Source organism: Mustela erminea, chromosome 8 (genome assembly GCF_009829155.1).
Source record: "Mustela erminea isolate mMusErm1 chromosome 8, mMusErm1.Pri, whole genome shotgun sequence".
Classification (NCBI taxonomy): domain Eukaryota; kingdom Metazoa; phylum Chordata; class Mammalia; order Carnivora; family Mustelidae; genus Mustela; species Mustela erminea.
Window position 1 is genome coordinate 74,363,321 of NC_045621.1, and position 26,101 is coordinate 74,389,421.

At 37.1% G+C, this 26,101-nt stretch overlaps 1 protein-coding gene across 10 annotated transcripts in view; it reads right to left on the reverse strand.

The window, feature by feature from the left end:
* ZNF385B (zinc finger protein 385B) overlaps nt 1-26,101 on the reverse strand; it is a 383,402-nt gene that overhangs the window by 120,797 nt on the left and 236,504 nt on the right. Inside the window, exon 1 of one of the 10 annotated variants that reach the window (XM_032356104.1) lies at nt 2,301-2,702. The exons of the other annotated variants lie outside the window; for them this stretch is intronic. The gene's annotated coding sequence lies outside the window, so the exon portion shown is untranslated. Of the gene's footprint in view, nt 1-2,300; nt 2,703-26,101 lie in introns of those variants that run through there. 10 annotated transcript variants of the gene reach the window in all.

Here is a 26,101-nt window from a genome sequence, read left to right on the forward strand (position 1 = left end):
AATGTGGAGAACAATTGCGCGTAATTGGACTTTTCCGAATACCAAATTTCAAGCAGTTAAATCTTTGCTTCTTTGATGTTCCTTTGATCACAATTACTAACATTTTATTGGCTTACTGGTGTGAAATGAAAAACAACAATTCCAAATTCAGTTTACTTTATTAACGAGCACTAAATGACCTCAAACCAAAGCCAGATAAAAAAAATTACATTGGTGTGCTTCAAGTAGAGTTTGAATACCTGCTACTTGTTAACTGTTTTAATCTGCTGCTTGAGCAGGCAAGAATAAATAGACACACACAGAGACAGTTATTCAGGTAACAATTAAGGTGCTAGTATCTCATATTATGAATTTTATAACACTTAAAAACTTGTAAAGTGTTTTGAGGTCAGCCAAAAGTATATGTAATTTGGATAGTATTTTATCCATTCCAATAAAATGTATAAATTTGGTTTCACAGTTAAATTCAATGGAATAGGATTTGATGTGTACTCAAATAATAACCAAAATTCTGAACATTTTTCTGTGTACTAGGTGTATGCCAACTGATTGCTATGCATTACATAATTTGATTTTCATTAGTACCCTATGAGGTGGACTCTATTCTTTCCATGTCAGAGAGAAGATTGAGAAATTTTAGTGAGTTAAGTAACCTGCCCAGTTACTGTTAATAAGTGACAGAACTTGGATCGAAGCCAGACTTTAGTGACTCCAGAGCCAAATTCCAGCTTATATACAGTCTGCTGTGAATTAGAAATTGTAAGATCTGGCATGGAGTCTCAGTGTCAATCAATTATTAGACCTGAGACCTTAGGGAAATTACTGAACTTCTCCAAACTTCAATTTTCTAATATATAAAATAGAGCCAATAACATATCCCAACCCTTCCTTTGGAGTTGCCATGAAGATTAAAGAGATAATGTAAGCAAGAAAACTACAGAGTGCTCTACAGATATCACTTTGTTATACTGTAATATCTTCACATTTTGTAACTCCCAAGGCATTTTGTGGGGCTAAACAATGACATTAGACCAGGTATCTCCTTAGAGAAAAAGAATTTAGGGAGGCCAGAGTGATCTACTGGAAGAAATTTTAGGGAGGTTGTCCAGGGTGGCACAGGGTAGTCAGAAAAAAAAAAAAAAATCACCCTTTGTGAATGATATGTAAATGAAAGGGAGGTCCCTGCTAAGGACTGAAAATTTTTATTCTCCCAAAATTCATATGTTGAAGCCCTAACTCCCAATGTAAATATAGATCGGAAATAGGGTTTGATAGTTCCAATGGTAGTTAAATGGGGTCATATGCATGGGGCCCTAATCCCATAGGGCTGATGACCTTACAAGAGGAGGGACGAGATACCAGTGTACTCTCTCTCTGCCATGTGAGGACACAGAAAAGGCAGCTACTTGCAAACCAGGAAGAAAGTTCTCACCAGAAACTGAATTGGCAAGAACATTGATATTGGACTTCCCAGTCTCTGGAAGTGTGAGAAATAAGTATTTGTTGTTTAAGTGCCTGGTCTATGTCTGTGGTATTTTGCTATGGCATCCCAAGCTAGCTAATACAGCCAGTATTGTGTTCACCCCTCATGTTACCAAGATCACCAAAAAGCAGGGCCACCTGAGCCCCGTTCAGCTGCCAGCTGGATGAGAGTGTGGTCTGACAGATCACATGAGCCACTGACAATCTGCAGTTAGGACCCAGGGAATGTAAGAATGTATTAGGCAAGCTTAGCATGAAGGGGACTCAGTATAAACTGCTTTGCCTAGAAGAAAACTGTCCAAGTTTAGCAGATTATAATAAATATCCTCAGGAAAACAATCAAACCAAACCAATAGAAAAATAAGACAAGTTCCAAAGATGCAGTCCCATGTTTGTAAGTATAAATTAATGCCAAAAGCTTGAAACTGAATTTATGAAAAGAACAGTGGAAAAATTCTGATTAACAAATTTACAACTGAACAAACGAAAGAATCTCTACATTAAAAACAAGTAACATAGTTCACTTTGTACTTTTTCTTTTTCACCAGAGCACAGCTATTTCTCAATCAATCTACCAGGGTTTCCTCAGCTAAAAGGGCAGTGAGCTGAAGTCATTGCACATAAAAACAAGCAGACATTGAAATATTACTTCTGCAGCTTCTTTTCCTTAGGATGATATAAACCTTATTTCTTGGGAATTGTGTTTTAATTTACAAGAAGACAGACAAATTTTCAAATGAAAAAAATAGCTTTCTAGGAAGAGCTGTCCCCAAAATCTGAGTAATGCAAAGTGTAATTGATAAAATATTTCCACTTACTTGCTCCTTTCACACTAATCGCCTTCCAGATGATTTGATTCTAGATGAACATTTATTCCATGTGAGGCACTATTCCAGGTGTTTAGGGCAGGCTCTGCTAGTTTTCTTGCCAATCTCCAGGACAGCAGGAGTATTAGTTTAGCGCTTCCCAGATAAAGAAAGCATTTCTCAACTTCTCTTGCAGCTAGCTGGGGCCACATGACTAAGTTCTGACCAATGAGCTGTGAGTTGAAATGATAACTTCCGGGTCATTCCCTTAGACGACAAGGTGTGTTTCCTCTAGCTTTCCTCTGCTGGCCTGGAATGTGGATGTGGTGGTGAGCTGAGCATGCAAAAAAGGGAATGCAGAGCAGAGGCGGCTAAGCAAGGAAATGGAGGAGCCTGGCCTCCGAAAGAGCTGTTATACCATTTCTGGATTGTTGGGTGAGACAGAAACAAGCCTCCGTTGTGTGAAATCCACTGTGCTCTTGGGCTCTTGTTACAGTAGTCTATCATGTATTTTCACTAACAGAGGATCGTACATATACCTTGTGAGGTATTACTATCCCAGTTTTATTAGAGGATTGAGGTTTAGGGAGATTAAAGAACTTCTTTATAATCACACAGGTGGTAAGCGGTAAGCTGGGATTTTAATCAAATGCCTTTCCCATTAGATCTTTTTAATACTAATAGAGAGAAAATTACTAATTTATAGAAAATCAGTATTATGCAGCTTTCTAATCTCCGATCTATTGATCTGATGGGATTATAAAAAGTCTTCAGTTTCACTGAATTAGAATCACTGCTACAAACCCCTATTTTTCTAATAAAGTGCCTAACAGTTACCAACCTTTCTAGGGCCTACTCCTCAAAAAATGTTGCATTAGAAAAAAATTATACAGAAAAAGTATGTTGATTCTCCAGGACTAGGACATGGAAGGCTGGTCAGAATGTTCAAATAACTTACAAAATAATACACTGAAAAAACACAATAACTCAGAAACAGATCAGCAGCTTTTCTGGAATGCATTTTCTTCCCTAATGTTATCCTTATATTAACACATAAATTTGTTCTCAGAAAGAACCATACGTGCATTCACTCACCACTTAATAAACATGTACTGAGTGCCTAGTCTATGTCAGGTACTTCTTTAGATCCTGGGGGAAACAAGAGGAAAGAATCTAGATGAAGTCCCCACATGCATGGAGACTACCCGAATGCAGCTACTGTAGGTCATATCCTATACACATGAATGTGACAGGCTTTCAATGTGCACCAGTAATTCACATTTTTAAATTAAACTTTGTTTTGGAATAATTGCAAATTTACAGAATAATTACAAAGATGATACAGAGAGTTCCATATACTCCTCACTCAGTTCCCTCTAATATTAGCATCTTATTACCAGAGTATATTTATGAAAATGAAGAAACCAATATTGGCACAGTAAGATCAACTAAATCCAGAATATATTCAGATTCACTAGGTTTCGGGTTTTAGGGGTTTGTTTGTTTGTTTTTGGTTTGCTTGTTTTACTAATTTCTTTTCCCTGTACAGGATCCAGTTCCAGACTACCACATTACATTTACATCTCAAGCTTACTTGATCCCTTTTAGTCTATGACCGTTTCTCAGCTGTTCCTTTGTTGTCATGGCCTTGACAAGTTTGAGGAGCTATTTTGTGAATGTCCTTCAATTTGGTGTTGTCCAATTTTTTTTTTTCATAATTGAACTGGAGTTTGTTTAGAATATCTAAGTAAAGTGCCCTTTTCATCATTGTATACCAAGGGATAAATGATAGCAATATGACTTGTCACTAGTGATGTTAATCCTGATCTCTAAGGATTCCTGTTTCTGTTTGTTGGAATATATTGGGTGTGCTTCTTGCTACTGAGATAAGCTCCATTTGTGTAATTCTGTACTAAACTATAGTAAATTTATTTGGGAATACATTTATACACACACACATATGCACAGGACTTATAGGCCATAAAATAATCTAAGGTATAGAATGGCAAAATGAATTCTTAAATACTCTATTTCTATCTTTTATATTCAAGATGCTACGTCTTAAAGATTTACATATTATAAGCATACTCACTCTATCAGAATGCATTTTGGAAGGTTCCTTAAAAGAGATCATCCCCATCTTCATTCTGTCCTCAAATCTGCTGCTTGGCACACAGAAATGGTGACTGGTGCTCTAGCAGGCATTTGGAATATCCGGGCCATACTTTAGCAGTGCATTCCTTAATGACTTTGTGGAGGCATCAGGCAAACCCGATTACAGACCTCCAGACTTATTTTGTGTGGGAAAAAATAAACTATCTGTTTAAGCCATTATTATCAGGGCTCTGTTTCAGAGTCAAATGCAACTCCTGATGGGTAGTTTGGAAAAGAGGCAGAAGGAAGTAAGATTTGTTGAGAGCACTGTGTACCAAGTGCTTTATATGCTTTAGTTCACATCATCATCAAGACAAAACAAATTTGAGAAACTAAAGATCAATGGCACTAAAACTCATGCATAGGTTTACAAAGCTCAATATTAAAACTGAACCGGGACTGGACTCCTGGGTGGTTCAGTTGCTAAAGCGTCTGTCTTTGGCTCAGGTCATGATCTCAGGGTCCTGGGATCAAGTCCCACATCGGGCTCCCTACTCAGCCGGGGGTCTGCTTCTCTCTCTCCCTCCTTCTGCCACTCCCCACTACTTGTTCTCCCCTGCTTGTGCTCACGCACTCTCTCTCTCTGACAAATACATAAATAATATCTTTTAAAAAAAACTGAACTGGAATTTAAGCCAAACTGTGTTTTCCCATCACAGCATGCTAAAATGTCCTGTTCATCATAGGTACCAAGACCTATGTTGATTACTAGCAATGGGTATGAACACATATTATTTTCTTTCACTCAACAAGTAATATGAGATAATACTTAAAGAAATAAAATGACATATATTTAAGTATGCAACAAAATAGTAATGTGCATCCATAGTTTGAGTCTTCTCATCTCGTTCCATGGTTAGCACCTCAAATGGTACAAATGGCATCAGGGCAACTTCAGGAGTGAAACCTCAAACTTACTGTTCTCAATCCACATATAACTATAGATTTTTCTCACTGGGCTAGAATGGGAAGCCATTCAGACCACCCATCACTCTACCCACCTACTTATGCATTCATATGTACTGAGCATCTACTATATGCCAAACAACTTGTTACTTCCTGCATATACAATGTTGAATAAGACACAGCTCTTGTTCTCCAAAAGCTTGTAGCTCAGTAGGAGAAACAAAAAAATAAATATGCAATTAGAACAGAATACCACCTCACACCAGTCAGAACGGCTAAAATTAACAAGTCAGGAAACAACAGGTGTTGATGAGGATGTGGAGAAAGGGGAACCCTCCTACACTGTTCGTGGGAATGCAAGCTGGTGCAGCCACTCTGGAAAACAGTATGGAGGTTCCTCAAAAAGTTGAAAATACAGGTACCATGCAACCCAGCAATTGTGCTACCGGGTATTTACCCCAAAGATACAAATGTAGTGATCCGAAGGGGCACATGCACCCCAATGTTTATAACAGCAATGTCCACAATAGCCAAACTATGGAAAGAGCCTAGATGGCCATCAAGAGATGAATGCATAAAGAAGATGTAGTATATACATACATCAGAATACTATGCAGTCATCAAAACCCCCGAAATCTTGCCATTTGCAGTGATGCGGATGGAACTTGAGGGTATTATGCTAAGCAAAATAAGTCAATCAGAGGAAGACAATTATCACATGATCTCACTGATATGAGGAATTTGAGAAACAAGACAGAGGATCATAGGGGAAGGGAGAGAAAAATGAAACAAGGTGAGACCAGGGATGGAGACAAAACATAAAAGACTCTTAATCTCAGGAAACAAACTGAGGATTGCTGGAGGGGAAAGGGGTGGGAGGGATAGGGTGGCTGGGGGATGGACATTGGGGAGGACATGTGCTATGGTGAGGGCTGGGGATTGTGTAAGACTGATGAATCGCAACCTGTATCACTGAAACAAATAATACATTATATATATATATATATTTTTTTTTTTTAAACAGAATAGGGTTTTTCAAATTCAGCACTAATGACATTTTGTACTGGATTATCTTTGTGGGGAGATCTGTGCCTTGTTGGATATTTAGCAGCATCCTGACCTCTACATACTGGAGGTCAGTAGCACCCTAACCCTAACCCTTTGTTATAACTGAAAGTGTCTCCAAACACTTTGGAATGTCAAATACCAATTGTCAGATGTCCCCCAGAGGTAAAAATCACCCTTCCACCTTCTATATCTTCCCCTTTCCCTTCCGTCATTGAGAACTACTGTAATAAAGTACAAGCCACCACTCTGGAGAAAGTAAATCCTTAACAGTGACTTGAAAGTTCATGAAGTGTAGCCAGATGAAGTAAATAATTATATGTGTGTTTATATGTGTATCAAGAAGGCCTTCAAAGCATGTGCAAAAACTCAGAGTTTTTAATGCATACAATACATCTGGGGGAATAAAGGTAGTCTAGCATGTTTGGAATGGGAGGTATGTATAAAAGGGAATTAGGAAAAGTTGCATGTGCCTACAGAAGAATAGAGAGATCTAGTCAGGAGAAGGTAAGAGACTGCAATCAGAACAGGCAACCATTGGGAAGAGAAGGAATTCAGTTTGGGATGTGTTAAATTTGAGTTACCTGAGGGAAAACCAGGTGAAGATGTCCAATAGGAAGTTAAATTTTCATTTCTGGAAGGTAGGGGCTTGACTCAGGCCAGAGAATGAATACCGTCTACATATAGAAGCCGTATGTGTAGATGAAATGACCCAGGGAGAGTGGAGAGGCCGGGGGCCTGACAGTGGCAATGTGGATAGGGGTGAGGAAAAATAAGAGTGATCATGATGTCATAGGGAGAGTTTCATAAAAATGGCATGAAGGTCAAACAGATGAGGGTGAGACATATCCAGTGGAGTTGGCGATTAGACACGGCGGCCTTCGCAAGAGCCACGTTATTGATATGTTCTGGGTGGTAATCCAGCTCCCAGTGGGCTGGAGTAGATGGAAGGGTATCAAGAAGAGTCACATTCAGGAAATCTGTAGAAAGCATTGGAATCATGCAAAGATAGTGCTCATGGTAGAATAAATGACAAACACACCCAGAGTCAAAAAGGTGAGTGGGGACAGGTAAGAATTTTAAGTATGGTTCTGACATCAGGTTAGCTATGGATATTGCTTATAGGCTCTGTTCTTATTTTTGGCTCTTGGAGTCTCCTGGGTATTTACATTAAGCTACCTCATAGAATTTCTGAATATAAGTGCAACTGGATTGTTTTTGCCTCTCCACAACATACCATATGATTCTGGGTGACTTTACAGTAGCTCTTTACTTGTCTGAGGTATATCCTCTGAATAAAGTATCAATAACACCCGACTCACTGGGCGCTAACTATACAGATTTCCCTTTAAAAACACAATATTCCAAGTCTAAAAGCAAGAATTTAGAGCAATAAGCTATTTTATATAAAATCTCTAAAACTATTTTATCATTAAGTGTGCTTATGAAAATCTTTCCTTTGAGAGGTTTTGTCTTGGAATTACTGACTCATGGGAGACAAAAGCTGACAGGGAGTTTAGAGACCTTCTACCTCCTTCCTTACTCCTCATCCACTCAGTGATTTTAGATGAATCCCTTTCCTCATGTCTTATGGTTCTTGCCCTTGACTCCATAGCTTCTGCTGATACTGTCACCATCTCTCCTGTGTTCCTCTAGATGGTTTCCCGACTGGCTTCCTCACCTCTAATCTTTGCTCTCTCCAAGCCTTTGCCATACCTCGTTAGAGTGATCTTTCTAGAACACATATGTGAATAGTTCCTGAGTTCTACTTGGAATTACTTGTGTCATGGCTTCTCACAAAATTCAGAAATCCTTATGTCAGATAAAGCCTTTTCCATTTGCTCCAGCATCCTTTGCATATTTCATTTTATCCTTATATTCCACCTGTACAGGACATCTGTTAGATCCTGAGGCTTTATACTGACTTCCTCCCACAGGCCTGTGTTCTTAGACCTCCATCCCCTACTCATCTAGAGAATGATATTCAAACTCAGCTCAAACATCTTCTCTTTAAAGTCTAAGTCAATAGTCTTCTCTCATCTGAAACCAAATAGGAATGACCACTCCTCTTTTGGTACCCTCCCATATGTATGTTATATTTGTTTACCTAATACAAATTTCTGTAATAGTATCAAACTGCTTTATTGCATGCATTAGTTTTTATAGGTGCATCTTCTATTGAACTCTCGGCTCCTTGAAGACAGGGGCTGCTTTTATTATTGTTATTTTCTGTCTCACTGAAACATGTTATTTATCAGGAGCTCAGTAAATATCTGTTGAATGAATCCACTCCAAGCCTCTATAACTACCAATGAGTGAAAAAGCCCTGGAGAAGTTAAAGGACTTACTCAAGGTCACCCATCTAATGAGTGGCAGAGTGGGAACAGAAGCTGTGGACTGACTTTAAACTAGGGCTCTTAGCAGTGTCCCAGATACTACTTCATCTGTTTGAAAAGAGAGACACCAAGGCCCAACTTTGTGGTTTGCTAACTTGGTTGAACAATGTTTTGATACTGAATATTTAAGAGACTATTTGATGAGAACATTTTTTTTTTCTGATTGAGAGAAAGAGTGGGCTAGATAGTTTCAAAATGATGCATTATTTGATTTTATTCTCACCTTTTTCTCTATTTGCTCTTTCAACCTGCTTGACTTTACCAGTTTAGCATTCAGTTAGATATTTTCAAAAATTTCAAAATCTGTAAGTAGGTATCAGCTGAAGACAAACTAAGTGCTACCACATTCTTCTTGTTGACAGAAGGGAAAAAAAAACGTGTCTTGAATGAAGAATTTCCCATACGTATTTCATACATCAATAATTAGTAGTACGTTGAAATTGTTTTTGTTTATTTGTTTTTGCTGTTTAAAGATAAGAATCAAAAAGAGACTAATAAATTCTAGTATCTCTTGGAATTGTGTGATTTAAGTTGCCAAATATGAGCAGAATAAATTTGTATTAGGTTACAGTTTTTTTTTTTCCCTTACATGTCCATAGAGATAACTAGCTTGTCCTTCTCATTCATTTATTCACAAATAAAACAGAACATTTAACTGGTAAATATGTTTTATTTGGAATGCTTTAATAGTTCTTAGTATATAACATTAATATGTAAAGGCCCTGAAGAGTCCATAAAACTCTGCACAACAAGCTCTATTTTAATAATGCAGAGACTATGCGAGATGGAAACCAATTTCTGCCGTTCAGATAACATAAGCAAAAACAATTTCCCGAAAGAGCTGAGGCTTTTTTAAACCTAAAAGGTTTTTAGGTTTCAAACCTAAAAGAGGTTTAAGATGCACAGGTCCTCCAGATGGCAGAGCTTAACATCAGCCTCAAAAGAACAGAAAAAGAAAAGATTAAAAAAAAAATTCCCTCCAAACCCAGGCTTCTTTCAAGTCTTCTACTCAAAAGAGGATCTAGGATGCTAATGAATATTCAACTTTTGTTTCTTCTAATAATAAATTCCATTTCTAAATCTATGAAGTAAAACAAACTTGCACTATGTTTAGTTTCTCTCAGAAGATAAAGTGGTCTTTCATATTCCTTCAGGAGTTGATGGTACTTGAATATAAAAAGACTTGACACGCTGAGTTGAGGTGAAAAAACTGAAAGCCATTTTGTCAATGGCAGTTTCTAACCTTTATTGGAAAGGCCAGCATTTTGCAGGCTCTTTTCTCAGGATCAGCAAAACTTGCGATCTAAAGAAATCCTCTTCTGCTTGGGCAGATTGTCATTTCAAAGAGGAGGAATGAGTGAGGAAGATGATTTTTCTCATCTTTATATGCAACATCCCACAATTCAAGACCCAGTCCTGCCATCATTCCTCATACAAGCAGACAGGTAGGAGGTGGTATTTGAGTTCTGTCAGATTTACCTACCACAGTTGCTAAAATCAACTTCCAACCTAGTCTCTTCTCTCAGGAAGGAGCCTGAGGCCATGAAAACCACTCATTCATCACCTGCTATGCCACAGTGATTCTCTGAGCAGACACTCTGGGCTGGTGTAATTTGCTTGACAGCCCCGAGGTCAGCCTGCCTAGTGACTGAAAATCTTTTCTTTTCCATCTTGAAATGTTATAAGGCATTGTCCTTTCTATACATGGCTGATGTTCCTGACTCACCATCAGTGGTGGTGAATCTGAAAAGCAAAATGTGATGATCCAGTAGGACTGAGCTTGAGGGCTAAACATGGAAGAAAAATTTCACAAATTGATAGGAGCTCTTGAAAACCCCTGCATTACAGAGAGCTCTGTCTTCATCTTACCTTAGGCTTTCAGATCTTCCCATCCAACCCAATACCTCCAGACTCTCTGATACTCTTCATATTTTTGTCTTAGTTTTCAGGCAGATTTCTATCATCTAGAGCAATTCCATATGTTGACTGGTACCCCCATATATTTACAGAAGAAAAGCAGCTCTGAAAATAATCCTACTCAGGCAACTTGGGAAGAATTAAGAAAGGTGTGTCAACTTCAATTTTGAATTTTCTTTTTATTTTATAGTTTTCCTCTCAGACTTAATGCCCAGGAGGAAGTAAAAATCATAGTTTACCCTCTAGTTGTTCAATAGCATACATAAAATGAAGAGGGGGCTTAACTCAGTTCTAACTGGCTTAATTTGTGCCTTGAATGTTCAGGTTCCTGTCCATTCTCCTACCAAATCCAGACCAGTCAGAGCTGCCTGGACACACACATTGCACAGGGAAAGGAGAGCAGCAAAGAAAAGAACAAAAGGAGGTTAAAGAAAGAGGGAACATACATTTATTTCTGAAGTGGGAAGGTGTACTGGCATTTCTTTAATTCACAGCAATTTTGTGCTCCCCAAAGAGGGGGAAGAGAAAAGGCAGTTCTTTCCTACCCTAGTCAAAGCCCAGATTCTATATCTATTTCCTATTTGTATATATCCATCAACACTGGATCTGATACGTGAAGGGTGTTTTACTGTCGGGTCTGAGAATTTAGAAATAATTAACCAAGCTTTACCTTACCAGACTAGCTCCACAAATAAAAAAGGAAGATTGTTATGAAGACACCATTAGCTAGTTACTGGAATACAGAGGTTTAAAATTGTGAAACCAGTCCACTTTGGTAACAGGAACTGATTCTTATGGAAAGCTACGCAACTAACCAATATGAAGAAAAGGATGTTACTATAATGTGAATACTTACTTATGGCTAGTCGTGCTTATTTTCCTTTTGTGAGATAGCTAATTATAATTAGATTTTGATTTAACATTCATTAAGCTGTCATCACAAGGACAAAAATTATAAATGAGGAAACATGTAGCACAGTATAGAGGAAACCACATATTTAGAAAGAGCAATGTTAACATCCTTGCTGTTGTGTAGGGTCTGTGTGTGACCCTAGAGTGGTCACCTAAGCTCCTCCGCCACCATGATCTCCATCAACAGATGATGTACCTCTGTCAGTATTATCAGAATTGTGGGAGAGAAAGAACAGATCCTAGAGATAGCCTCCTGGGGTTTGACCTCATTTTCCACAACCTCAGTAGACTTTGGGCAAGTGAGGGAACCTATCGGTGTCTCAGATTTCTCACTGTAAAATAGGGATTACATTGAAATTTGTTTAACGGGATTATATGAGACAATGTATGCATGGGGTTTCAGCCCAAAGCCTGACATCTGAGACTTTACCTGCCTTTATTTTTCTTGTGACTGCTTTGTTATTTTTATTACCATAATTATTATACCATCCAGAATATGGTAGTGTATCATAAATAGCAGCTTTAGTTCTCTCTTTTACATTTCCTTTTTGTCTCCCTTCTGAGACTTTTACATGCTTATTAATAAATAGTACATGCCTTATGAATAGGACTCCCAAGCACAGAGACAGAACCCAGTGGGAGGCAGGGGGTTGGCTGGGCAAATACTTCTTTGCCTATATACTTTCTTAGAAGACTTGTCATAATAATCATCCCTACAAAGGGCTAACTGCAGAAGCATCTCAAGACGGTTCTCCCCAGATGGTGCCTTAGCACCTGGTGGAGATTTAGGGTGAAAAGTAAATCAACTGGCCCTTTTCTTTTTGCTTTGGCTTATATTTTACTCTGCGTACTTAACACTAAGAATGGGTTCTCCTTGGAGGTTCCTAAGATAAATATTGTCTACTACCTCTCTCATGTCCTCATAAATCGGTTATCATGGAATATGTGGGTTGACTTCAGTAATAGGTAGACTGAGGCACAGGAAGGGCCTTTCAGTAGTTTGTCAAGGGTCAGAGTTACAGGCTGAATCTCAGGTCTCCCTCCAGTGTCCATTCTATAAGGCCACTCAGACCCTTAGGTCTCTTCTGCTCCAGTGACTCTAAGTATAAGATTATTTTCTTTTTTCTTAGTGGAAAACAAGACCCAGAGCCTGCGCAACAGAAAATGTCATGGTATTAGCAACACTGTGACTAGGTGTCTTGTAATTACAAAGTAGGCAGGAACAATATCTTTCTTAAAATTAAAAAAATACATATATATATGTATATATACATATATATGCAATTTTTGAAGAATGAAGGTATGAATTGGCTTAAAAAGGAGACAGATCTGAGGCTTGACAGATTTTGGTCTCTTTCTCTGTTCTTTCTTCCCTTTTCATGGTCTAGAAAATTTAGATCTCCTAGCAGCGATGCAGTTTAAGAGCACTCTACACCTTTTTCCTGTATTCATACAGGCAAACATAATGTCTATTGCGGGGGAGGGGGCTGCTTCCTTAAGTAACCGCCGTTTTTAGTAACTCATAAGTATAGCATTGACCACTGTAATTTAATAGTCTCAGTATGTTGGATGGCTAAAACACAAATTCAGTCATTACAATCATAACACGGACTCTACTCTTTGCATAGAATGCTTTCCTTTGGCAATAAGTACACCCCATTAAAAAATGGAGAATGAAAGCATGACATTGCGATTAACCCCATGTTATCTTTACAGTAGCAGAAACCCAGAGTGAACTTCCCCACCCATAAAAGTGGTAATATTTAGTAATTGGGAAAAAGAATACTGAACAAAAACACACTATAAGATCTTTGTATAATGTTTCTTACAGAAAAAAGAAATGTACTATAAAAACTCCTTTGGAATTACATTCTTTTATTTCATGGTCCAGATGGAGTTGTTGCATTATGTTAATTATTAACAAGGTAACAAAATATGAAGCTGAAAATGTGTTAGCTCTAATTGCAAGTTGTATGTCTAAAGTGCTCATGGAGGGTTTTTGGCAGCCCTAATCATTAGGTATTTTACTCCTTGGTGTCTTTTTTTATTGATAGCAGGCTCTAAAGGCTTCTCAAAAATCCCTGCAACCTTATATTTAGCATATTATAGGTGAACACTGAATTTTCATATGGGAAAACTATCTATTACAATCTACTTGGGAATTCTAAAACCAAGGTCTTTGCAGTGAGCTTTATTTATTTATTCAACCCACCATAAAAAGTTACTGTTAGAAGGGAAGACAAAGGAAATAACTTGTCTGGATTCATTTAAATGTCTCTAAAATATTAATATTGCTTTCAATTATGATAAAAATGAATTACTTGCTATCAATGGGAATGAAAACCTGGTTTGGGGCAAGAAGTATTTTCTTTAAAATATAATAAACATTGAAACATAACAGAAAATCACCTTCAGAAATTATATATGAAAAAGAGTATTAGAGTATCTGAAAAAGTCTCCACTCTATTAATTTTATTCTGTTTGCTGAACATTTCAAATATTTTCCATTTAAATACTTTCTCTTTACCCAAAGTTACCAACAACAATAGTATCCCTGAGAATTTTTTTTTACAAATCCATCATGAATACATTTTATTAAACATCCATTTATATTTCTGAACTATAATTCCATGAGAAATGTTTTAGGAATTTTTTAGATTACCAAATGGAAAATACCCTCTCACTTATTAAAGTTCTACAAGAATCTAGGTAATTCAATTTGCATGCATCTAAACAGGAACATTTGAAAGCACTCCCAAAAGATAACAAAGTTCTGAAGAGGCACAGACACCCCAATATGAGAAAAGACAAGACTGTCCTTGCTATTTTTTAACAAGATATTAAGATTAACTGGTTCTACCCAAATTTCAACTATCATGAACATGTTTTTTAAGAGTTCCTATATTTCTCTATATCATCCTTTAGCCCATCTTAGGTATTACTAGGGTGATCGCTTAATTTGCTATCTAAAAAGGAGAGCAGTTTTGAGAATGAAAGGGGATGCTATTAATAGGCACAGCCTGGGACAGTCGCAAGCAAATGGGGATGGACGGTCCCCTTACTTACACCTATCTTGCTTCATAACCCGTCTGCTGCCAGTAAGTTAAAAATGCACACGTGCAGTAGTTACCTTCTCCAAACTATAATATCTACCTCCAGGACCATAAGTAATGATGGCAAAGGAAAGGGTGGGAGTAAAACAACCAGGCAGATTTCCTCCAAATTTGAAAAGGAAAAGCAGGCAAAAGGAACGAAAAGACCAAAAGAAAAATAAGATCAGTTGCTGGAAATGGGCATCAATGAAAAACATTTCACCCTGCCATTCCAGTTACTTGCTTCTTGCTTTCCTCTGAGCCCTTAGCCTACTGATAATATGTTAGCAGTTTGTTGGAATTAATTTGTTATTGTTATTAAGCAGCTCTAATTTCAACTTAATTTGGCAGTCACACAAATAAACTTAAATAAATACTAGAATAAGCAGTAGTTAATTCTGTCAGGTTTCAGTTGTGAATTATAATACTCAAAGCTGTTGTGAAGTGTCCAGTGCTCTAAATGGCAGCTACACTCATTAAGTCATTATTAACTCAACCACAAACACTATATAATACCTACTTTTTTGCGTATGTTACAGCAGGAAAGACATTATTCACCACTACTGGTTTCTAGTTTTCTTTGTGTCTGCCTATATCTAAGCCCCAGTGTTCTGAACCTAAGTCACAGAAAATAATACACTAACATATGACTCGGGCCAGCTTATGGCACTTGGCCTAAGGTTGACTCAGTTACTAAAACCACCATCACTGCTGTAAGCCTATTGTGAGCTGATGTTATTTTTGATGATAGCATTTTTGAAGCTAGTTCAGATAAAGAGGAGGCATAATGCCCCCCACCCCCCAAAAAAGCAGCTTGTTAAGTAGGATTCTCATTTCAGGACAACAGTATCTTATACAAACCATGAAAAAAAACCACTGTCTCAGGTGACATAGGCGAACTCTTCTTATATGTTAGAAATGACTAGCAGACTTTGGAGATCTATAACATGATAAAGTATATTTCATTAAGCATAAAATAAATGCCAGTGAAAAATAATAACCTGATTTTCATCTTCGTTTAGTATTGACACTTCACATTGTCAAAAATGAAAACGATTTAAAATATTTTACTAAAACCTGAATACAGAAGGATTCAAAGGAAAAATGATACTTTAAGTATCTGACCTTTTCATTACTACCTCCAAAACACAGAATTTGGCTTCCTCTGGGAAATGGCTTTCCTAGGCTTTCTTGATGTAAATATTAAGTCCTCAAGGGGGATTCTGTGGTTGTTTCACAGCTATACCAACCTTGTCCCATTATTTCTTTCCAAAAAAAAATCTTAAAAACTACATTTCTTGAATGCTCTTGTTGCTAGGGTTCTAGACAGGATTTTGCTTCCACCAACTATGAATGCTTAATTAGGTCACATGCAAAGAGACTTAGGGCCTCAGGCTTCTGTTGTGATGCCTTGGAGAGCAGCAGAGGAACAAGGTGTTGAAACTTCTCTATTGTGGCAGTAACAGCTGCTCCTTGTCAAAGCCATGTTCTGTGATAGGCCGAGAATCATATCCAGAACGTCAAGCCAGGTGATTTTCAACTATACCAAATATTCTGGAAGTCATTTAAATTGTTCTAATAAATCCCTTTCTTATGGAATTAGCTAAAATGAACTTGTTTCCTGCAGTTGACCCCTAACCAATGCATTATCCCTTAAAGTGAGAACTAAAAATTGCTCATTTCCTTCCTCAAAATTAAAAACAATAAATGGAACATATTTTCTCCTATGAAATAGAATTTTCATCTTCCACCTTGGCCTCTTTATTTTTCTCCAACAATTTAGCAGATTCTTGGCACGCTACGCAAATCCCTCTCCTATCTCCCTATACCTTCTTTTGCTGCTATTAAGGAAAACAATATGAATCAAATTGGTATGTTTTGGAGTGGTGATCTCGTCATTCTTAGAATGTAGGCCATACCATTTACCTTCATTTGGAGACTTAAAGTTATGTTCTTGTACAATGAAAACAAAATTTTCCCAACCGGACTTTTACTTTGTAGTAATACTACAAAGGTATTACAGAAGTAAAGGTTCAGGTTGCTAAATGAAGTTTCTATACAGAGTAAACAATTCAAGAAATGATATCAGTGGGTGCGCAAGAAAGGTAAGAGATTCCACAGTGACTGGTGAACAGCTAAATCTCTGAAGGGGAGACTTAAAATCTACTTCACTAAGTGCACACTGACAAATTTGAAGTAGAAAATAACCAGGGAGTTCCCAGAGTCAGAGATTTATGTGTTTGTAACTTAATAGAAAGCATACAGAACAATACAGCATTTGAACAACTGTTTTCAGAGCAAACATTTGTAAGAGTTTAGAAGTGAATTTATATGGAAACCTTATGGAACCACTTTACTCTCCTCTAAATTGCATAAACTCCACTCTTTAGAATCTTTTAGTGGCTCTCTAGTTATTAATATTTGTATTAGATTTCTATCGCTGCATTACAAGTTAACGAATGAACTAACAGGCTTAGCACAGCACCCATAATATTGCAACATTCTGTAGGTCAGAAGTCTGAGTGGGTTTTACTAGGTTCTTTGCTGAGAGTCTGAAAGGGTGACATTAAGGTGTTGAACAGGCTGTACTCCTATCCAGAGGATCTCAGTTCTGCCCCCTCAGAAGTCTCTTTTTTTATTTTTATTTTTATTTTTTGCAAACAGTAGCATATGTTTGCAGCCAAATCATGGTAGTTTACTTCCAGAATTACTTCCAAAATAGAATTTTGGGGTCCATCAGTGTCCTTTTACTTTTCACTCTTTTTGTTCCTTTCAGTTCTAAGTGGTAGTGTTTCTGTTGATAAAATTTTCTTAAAAATTTTGTCTTTTTTTTTTTTTCAGATTATATTTATTTGAGAGAGAGAGAGAGCCAACATGAGCAGGGGAGGGGCAGAAGGAGAGGGAGAGAGAGAAGCGGACTCCCTGCTGAATGCAGGGCCGGAAGCAGAGCTCTGTACAAGCCACGCGGGACCTGACAGGGGGCTTGATCCCAGGACCCTGAGATGGTGACCTGAGCTGAAAGCAGACACTTAGCCAACTGAGCCACCCAGGTGTCCCCTAAATTTTGTGTCTCTTATGGATGATACAACAGTGCTCTCTATTAGACATATCCACAGGTTTTTCTGAGATAATTCCTTCTCTGTCTTTGGCTCCTGTTGAGATGGGTGAGGGCAACACAGATTCCTAGACGTTCTCTAATTGAATGGCGAAAAGCTATGAGGCACAGTCTTAAATTTTTATGACTGAACACTGATCATCAGATCTTCGAAATGTTTCAGCAAAAAGTTTTAGAGCCACTCTTGGCTTTTTTTTCTAGTTCTAGTTCTGTTCTGTTCTTTCAGAGGTGTCTTAGTTTTAGCATCTTTTGTCATCTGAATAGGTTGAGAACTTTCCAAATTTTCATGCCCTGTTTCCTTTTCTTCCCTCAATTTATATCACTCCTCTTGCATTTTACTTTAAGTAGCAAGAAGCAGGCCACATCTTTAACACTTTGCTTGAAAACCTCCTTACCTCCATATCCCAGCTCATCTTTCCCAAGTTCTGGTTTCCACATAACTGAAAGAGACAATTCCACTCAACTTTGCCACGATGTAACAAAGGTCTCCATTCTTCCATTTCCTAATAATGTGTTCCTCATTCCCTACTAAACTTCCACCACCAGTATCTTTAATGACCATATTTCTAAGAGTTTGTTCAAGGCGATCTAGGATTTTTCTATTATACTCCTCAAAATTCTTCCAGCCTCTATCCACTCCCTTCTCCAAAGCTATTATTTAATTGTTATGAGAGCACCCCACATCCAGCTACACAATCCATCTCTTTAGAAAGATCCCATTTCCCTTGGCTCTTATTCTTTGTTGGTTCTTTTGTTTTTAACAGAACAAATCTGGTGTTTATATTTTTATTGTGGGTTTAGTGCACCATCTTACAAGGCACAGCAATACTTTACCACAATTCAGTAGTAGCCAAAGCTACTATATAGATGTATATATTGTTTTGACTGTGTTTTACAAATAAGATGAACTGCCTTAGCACCTATGTTTGAATATGCACACAGCTTAATATGATGTCAGTGACTGCAAATGCAAAGCTGATCTGTATCCTTCACAGTTTTCTCCCAAAAGTTGGTATCTCTACCCTTGAAATTAAGCTTCCATCAGTCTTCTGGGTTCTTTCCATCCATCTTTCATCTGGTCACTCCATCTGAGCTTCTCACACAACCAATGCATAGATATCTTTGTGTCAATCATTCATAAGTCCTGTTGATAGATGCTATATTCTAATACCATTTTATTTTGCATTTTAATGTAGGTTGGGAACACTGGAATATTTTATGAGATCTATGTGAAGCATGTATGATGTTCAAGTCTTATAGTTAGGGGGAAAATGGATAATATTTTTGCTTCATAGGCCTTTTTTTTTTCTTGGGTTGAACTTCAAGATCTAAGTTGAAGTGTCCTGATACAAAAAATTCAATACACACAAAACTCTTTGAAAAGACTAATTCAACTTTTCACAATATGGAGAAGTAAAAATAATCTTCACTAGAGTTCAAGCATTGAAAATGTCAGTACAAAGAAAGAATCTTGAAAAACTTCCAACTTAGTGAAAAGAAAGATTTATAACATGGTTGCCATGGTAACTGCCTTGTACCCTGTTGCAAACCAGTTTGTGGTTAGTATAGTGGCTCTGTCTTAGGTTCTTCAGGATTAAAGACAGTCTATAAATGCAAAGTTTTGAGAACTCAAAAAAAAATTAGTAAATCTTGAGGCTGTTTCAAGGAAGACATCTTAAAAACATAGTCAAACCTAAAATCCATAAAAAAGAGTTTGTTTTCTTGAGTATGCCTGACATGACTCAACTACCCCTTCTGCCATGGCTCTTTCTGGAGATTTAGTTCATGTGCTGTTTAGTCTACCTCCTTCTTCACTGTGGTGAGAGATACTAGCTTAGGCCAGGTATGGATTGGCTTTTCCTATGAATGAAGCTAATCAATCTTAGGTCATGGAGCTCACCACAGATTTTTCCTTATTTTCATTGTGGAATGGTTCAAATGTACTTTGGTTTTAAGTGTCCAAAACATGTGCAGGCCTATCCTTGATATATAAATCATGTGATATATCTGAATATGTCAAAAAATTAAGTCCATTTATAAGATAGAAACCCTGCAATATTCTAGTATGTGTTTATTAAAATACAAAACCAATATGAGTGGTGGTGTGTGGGAATGTGCACATGATGCATCAAAAACATGAATCATATACATTATTACAGTTTTTAAATGTGGATTCTGAAAAAGCCATGACGTTATAACAACCATCACAATAAATTCCTTATAATTAAGACTTTGCATAACAACAAAATCTGACATCTTCTAATATCTAGTTGTTTGGCACTTTGAAACATTAGCCTTAGAATTAGTGCATATCCTTCTCATAAGAGTTTATTAAAATTCTTGTGGTTTGGAAATTTCATTATTTATTTTTATTATCTTAACATATACTGTATTATTAGTTTCAGGGGTAGAATTTAATGATTCATCAGTTGCATATAACACTTGGAAACTATTTTTTTAAAAATGCATTTTGTGCTCATTCCTTTTATTAGTTGGGGGACAGTTTGCTATAAGCAATGGATTTTTATATTAAATGCTTTAGATATATACAGTGTGAAGAAGAAAATGATTCTTGAGGACACTTATTGTGTAAAGAATTCCAAAATATGTGAGGAATCATGGTTTAATCCATATATAAGGAAGCACACTATTTGAGAAAAGGTAAGAAAATAAATGAGTAAGTGAACATTCTAATAATTGTATCAGTAAATATTTTGTGTGTGTGTGTGTGTGTGTGTGTGTGTGTGTGTGTGTTTTAATGGAAAACAGTACAGCTCTGCAGGAATGAATAGGTATTTAGAACTTCTTGAGTAACAGATGGTATTTGACTTTTCCAACAGACTGCCATGGTGTTATACTTCTATATTCTATAGAATCTCTTTTTTTTTTTTTTTTAAAGATTTTATTTATTTATTTGACAGAGAGAAATCACAAGCAGATGGAGAGGCAGGCAGAGAGAGAGGAAGGGAAGCAGGCTCCCTGCTGAGCAGAGAGCCCGATGCGGGACTCGATCCCAGGACCCTGAGATCATGACCTGAGCCGAAGGCAGCGGCTTAACCCACTGAGCCACCCAGGTGCCCCAGAATCTCTTAAGTGATCTAATTACTGGTACACTTGTTTTTGGTTCAAAACATACTGTATGGATTTGGAAACTGAAATTCTAGGAAGGCTAAGGGACTTGCTCAAAACTAAGCTGTTTGAGTTTCTGAGATTCACCCAGACTTTCTGATTCAAAAATCCGAGGTATTTATTTCCTTATACAATTTAGTGCCAAACTCATGTAGATGGAAAGTATTTGACAATGAGAATTAACAGAAACAAAGGGAGAATATATCATAAACTTTTATCACATATTGTCATATCAAAGAAAGAACAGCCAAATGTTTCATTTCAACTAACTGCCAAAATTTCTGTCACAGCTAAATTAATGGGCAAAACTTAGAGAAACCCTCTTCACATTTTCTTACTTAATATTTCTCCCAAATCATTTAAAAACAAAAATACTTTTCATCATTTTATATGGAACTATTTTCTCCCTAAACTTTATGTCTGTTAAAAAACCTCTTATATTAAAGGAGATTCTATATTCTTTAAATGTTATGGCATTACATGTCAGTACAGTGTTTGCTCCAAAGTGAGTACTCAGTAAATACTTTAAATGACAACACCAGTTCATGGGCATTTCTTTTTTTCTTTTTCTTTTTAAAGATTTTATTTATTTATTTGACAGAGAGATCACAAGTAGGCAGAGGGGCAGGCAGAGAGAGAGGAGGAAGCAGGCTCTCTGCAGAGGAGAGAGCGCGATGTGGGGCTTGATCGCAGGACCCTGGCATCATGACCTGAGCTGAAGGCAGAGGCTTTAACCCACTGAGCCACCCAGGCGCCCCCCCCTTTTAAAAGATTTTATTATTTATTTGACAGAGATCACAAGTTGGCAGAGAGGCAGACAGAGAGAGAGGGGTGGGAAGCAGGCTCCCTGCTGAGCAGAGAGCCAGATGCGGGGCTTGATCCATGGGCATTTCTTAAACTACAAACAAATATACCAGTGGTGATAGTGATTAGATCAACCAAGGGATTCTGTAGAATAGATGTGGGAGAGCAAAGCAGTCTCTTGGAAGTTCAAATGCTATTCAGAAGACCGGAGTAGCCAGGTTTGATGACGAGGTAACAAAAAGAGAGTATACAATGGTGATTCAGGAAGAAATTCCTGCTATGTGACAGATAATCACCCTTCCCCCAGCCTAAGGGGCTCTGAGAGGAAGCCACTGGTTCTAGGCTGCTTTCCCCAGGTGGACTGCTCAGGAGGCATGGTTGACACTGACCACTTTGAACATGCCCAAGGAACAAGAAAGGTATCGGAAGTGTGAGCGCTAACCAGAATCTTGATCTCACATACGTTGTGTTCTTTGTTGGTTCCTTAGTAAACCTAAGTGAAAACAACTCCAAATGGAACCTATCGTCATTTGTGTCACTCTGCTAGCTCCAACTACATTTAGAGGTCTGCCGTGCTGTAAGGCCCAGCCGTTATTGCTAGTGAATGTTTACAAATAAAAGAGTTGTAGAATAACCAATCCAATTTGAGTTCTAATAAAATAAGCTAACTCCAGTATATTGGGAACTAAAGATACCCCTCAAAAACTATATGGCATTTCGTTAAAATACCATTTTACTATGCAATTAAATAAGGGGGGGGTTAGCATTTCTGCTGAAAAACTATAAATGCAAATTGGACACTGACAAGTTTGACAATATTAAATTACTTCTGCGAGCAAGTCAACCAGAGGAAATCTAATAATATTCTAATGAAAAGAGTATTGCATAGCTTTCTAAGGTGGCTACTCCAAATGAGAAAATGTTTATCTAAATATGTAAGTCCGGGAAAGTTATCATGTATTCATTTCTATATTTTTTTGGATCAATTATGTTATCTCTCAAATCTTTGAGGAGGTATACTCCTTTATATTAAAAGAATAATGTAATTCCTTCTATTGGATCTACAGAAGAGCATAGCCATTTAAGTTGCGTAACAAAATTAAAGTAACTGTCTTGCATTTCTTGTTCTATATAATGCTGCTTGTTCACACAGCAATCCTGACTACTACACTGTGAGAACCTTAAAGGCAAGAACCATTCCTATATATTTATTTTCCTTCCTCCATCACAGAAATCAGCACATGGTGAGTACCTAACAAAAGTTCCCAGAATTATATTACTCTCACGGAAAGACCCACATTCTATTTAGGAAAAATGTTTCCAACTCCCACCTTCCCTACTAATAGCAACATTAAACTCCCACTGGAGAAGGAAATGGTGAGGTGCAGCCAAGTTTCTCAAAAGTTTTGTGAATATATGTGGGTAGGAAAAAAAAAGACAAGATTAAAGAGGCATTATAAATGCATAGGCCATTCCACTCTTGGATGAATGAAGGCATATAACCCATTTTGTATCCCAGTCAGCACCATTTTGTTTGAATATACAAGACAAAACTGCACATTCTTACAGTCCTTTGAAAGCATTAGAGACTCTGGGTATATTTCTTCAGCAACAACTAGAAACTACTTTTAGATTTGGGGATGCTGCCAGCTGATTTGATAGCTCTATGCTAAGGGAGGAGGAGTAAGTGTTTTGGGCTGGGTGAAGCAAGAATAAGAGATTTTGAAGTTCACTAAGTATATTCGAAAATATCCCAAAGCAGTAATAAAATATTCATTTTATGTATAAAATTCTTGGTTATAATCTAGAATTATCGTTTTTATGCTTTATGAAACTGGATAGCAGGTATGGAATAAACAATTCTGACTTTTAACATAACAATAACTAGTATATAAAGTTCCTTTCTTTTTTTTTTTTTTAAGATTTTATTTATTTGTTGACAAAGACACAGTGAGAGAGGGAACACAAGCAGAGGAAGTAGGAGAGGGGGAAGCAGGCTTCCCGCCAAGCAGGGAGCCAGATGTGGGGCTTGATCCCAGGATCCCGAGATCATGACCTGAGCTGAAGGCAGACGTGTAACAACTGAGCCACCCAGGTGCCCAGTATATAAAGTTTCTAAATCTAAGCGTGTATAATAATTTTTCAGTGTTGCTGATTCTACTTTTTTTTTTAATAGCCCTGGTAAGTAAAAAATAGAACCGGATATTAAAAAAAAAAAAACAATTTTACCTGAGCCCAAGTTATTTGAAGTTGGGTTGAAGTTTCAAACTCACATTTGCCACTTAAAATTAGGACACAGCTATGATACATGTGCATGTTCCTGAGTTATTTGAAATTCTGTATTAATTATAATACACCCATTACAAATATCCTTGGGGTCAATAGCTACAAGGTCCCTTAAAACCAACAGAGCCAGTGATATTGTTACATTAAAATTCATGATCAAAAGGAAAGGTTCAAGTGTTTAAACATTTTTCCCCCAAATATGCCATTAGGATGATTTGCTTTTTTATTATCGATTTCTCCATTTAAAACTATGATCTGCTGAAACTTTTACTTTGACAATATCCAAATAGTCAACCAGAAAGAGATTTTAAGTGCAGGATCAAAATGACTGAACTTTTACTACTTAGTGACTAACCTACAATTCTCATTTCAATAATGGAAGATATATGAACAATCTGTAGCATCAAAAGAAATTGAAGGTCTCTCTATAGTAGGTTCTACAAAAAAGAAAAAAGGAATATAACAAGTGTGGTCTATTAGGATCTGCAGGATTATTGACCACTGGTGTATTGTTTAGACTTACTCTAGAAATAGTAATTTTATTCTATAAGCTGTGTGAGACTTCATTAGAAAATACCCTGAGAAGATATTTATGCAGCACTTAAAACTGCCCACTAAAAAAATGTGTAATTGGGATCAGACTGTTTTTGTGAGCTTTCTTTTAAGGCATTGAACGATTAGAGATTCAAAGTTTTATTAACCAAAAATACAAAATGCAGGCTTTCCTTTTAAAAATTTTTTTTTACAATAATTACAAACAGTCTACAATCACTAAGACAGCCAAACTGGAACCACTTTGAATATTATGTCAGAGTTTGTTTCTCTACTAGTCCATCTAGGCATAAATTACTTTTTTTTTTTAACCTTCTCTAATGGTAACCACTCTGCGATTTTTCAAGAGAAAACATTATACGTATTGCCAACAAATGAGACTCTGAAAAACTAGAATGATTTTGCAACTAGAATATTACTGTTGTTTTTTTCTTTTTTAACTGGAAGTCATCATGATTCAAAGGTTACATTAGAGAACGAAATCTTGACATTATAACATAAATTACCTATTTGGAAAATTCATGGATTGCTAACAAGCATGTTGTAACTCAATAAACTTTCTTTAATAACTCATTAAAGAAATGTATCCTGATATTTAGTTTTCTTTGATTAGTATTTTAAAAGCTCTTCATGTTCAAAGATGCTAAAATTTTCCTTAACTACCTCAAAAGATCAGTGTGATTCCACAGCATCTTCAAACCAATTTGAGATTAAACAATCTGATTCTTACTATTTAACTTTGTTCCTCATGGGTTTGGATTGCTAGAAAACTGATGGGGCTTTAACTAATAGTAATGCCAGGGCAGAACAGAAGAAATGACCATTGGTGCTGGAGTAAGGCAAATGTGGGTTCAAGTCTGGCTCTGCCCCTTTTGATCTGTGGGGCCTCAGAGTCATTACCCTGTCTAAGCCCCAATTTTCTCACCTACAAAGCGAGGATGGTAACACTGCCAGCCTGTATAGGAAAGTATTGAGGGTTAAATGAGAGAGTGGGCCTAGTGCTTAGCAAAGTACACACACTCAGTATATGTTAGCTGGTGTTACTACAGCCTTCCAAGGCAGCCCCCAAATAATAGTTTGGTTGTATTGGGGTCTAGTTCTGAGTACAGGCATTGGTATAGCTTAGATCTTTCAAAACAAGGTTTCTAGGATCTCAATTTTTCAAAAGAAATTGTTTTCAATCCCAACAACAACACAATGGCCAAGGACCTCTGAACAATATTATTTACATTCAGGTTATGTGAACTTTATGGTAATTTACAGAACTCAGAGTACTAGCTCATACAAGAATGACTTCATATGATTGTAGCAGCAATTCTATGAAGTAAGCCAAGTCAATAGTACCTCCAGCTGTCCCTTAATAAAGGCAGATTGACAGCATTTGGTTACTTAGAAAAGCTCACAGGGTTAGTTACCAATGGAGCTGTGATGAAGTTTAATTCTTCCTAGTCTGGTAGTTCCTCCACGTTCCCTTTCCACACAAAA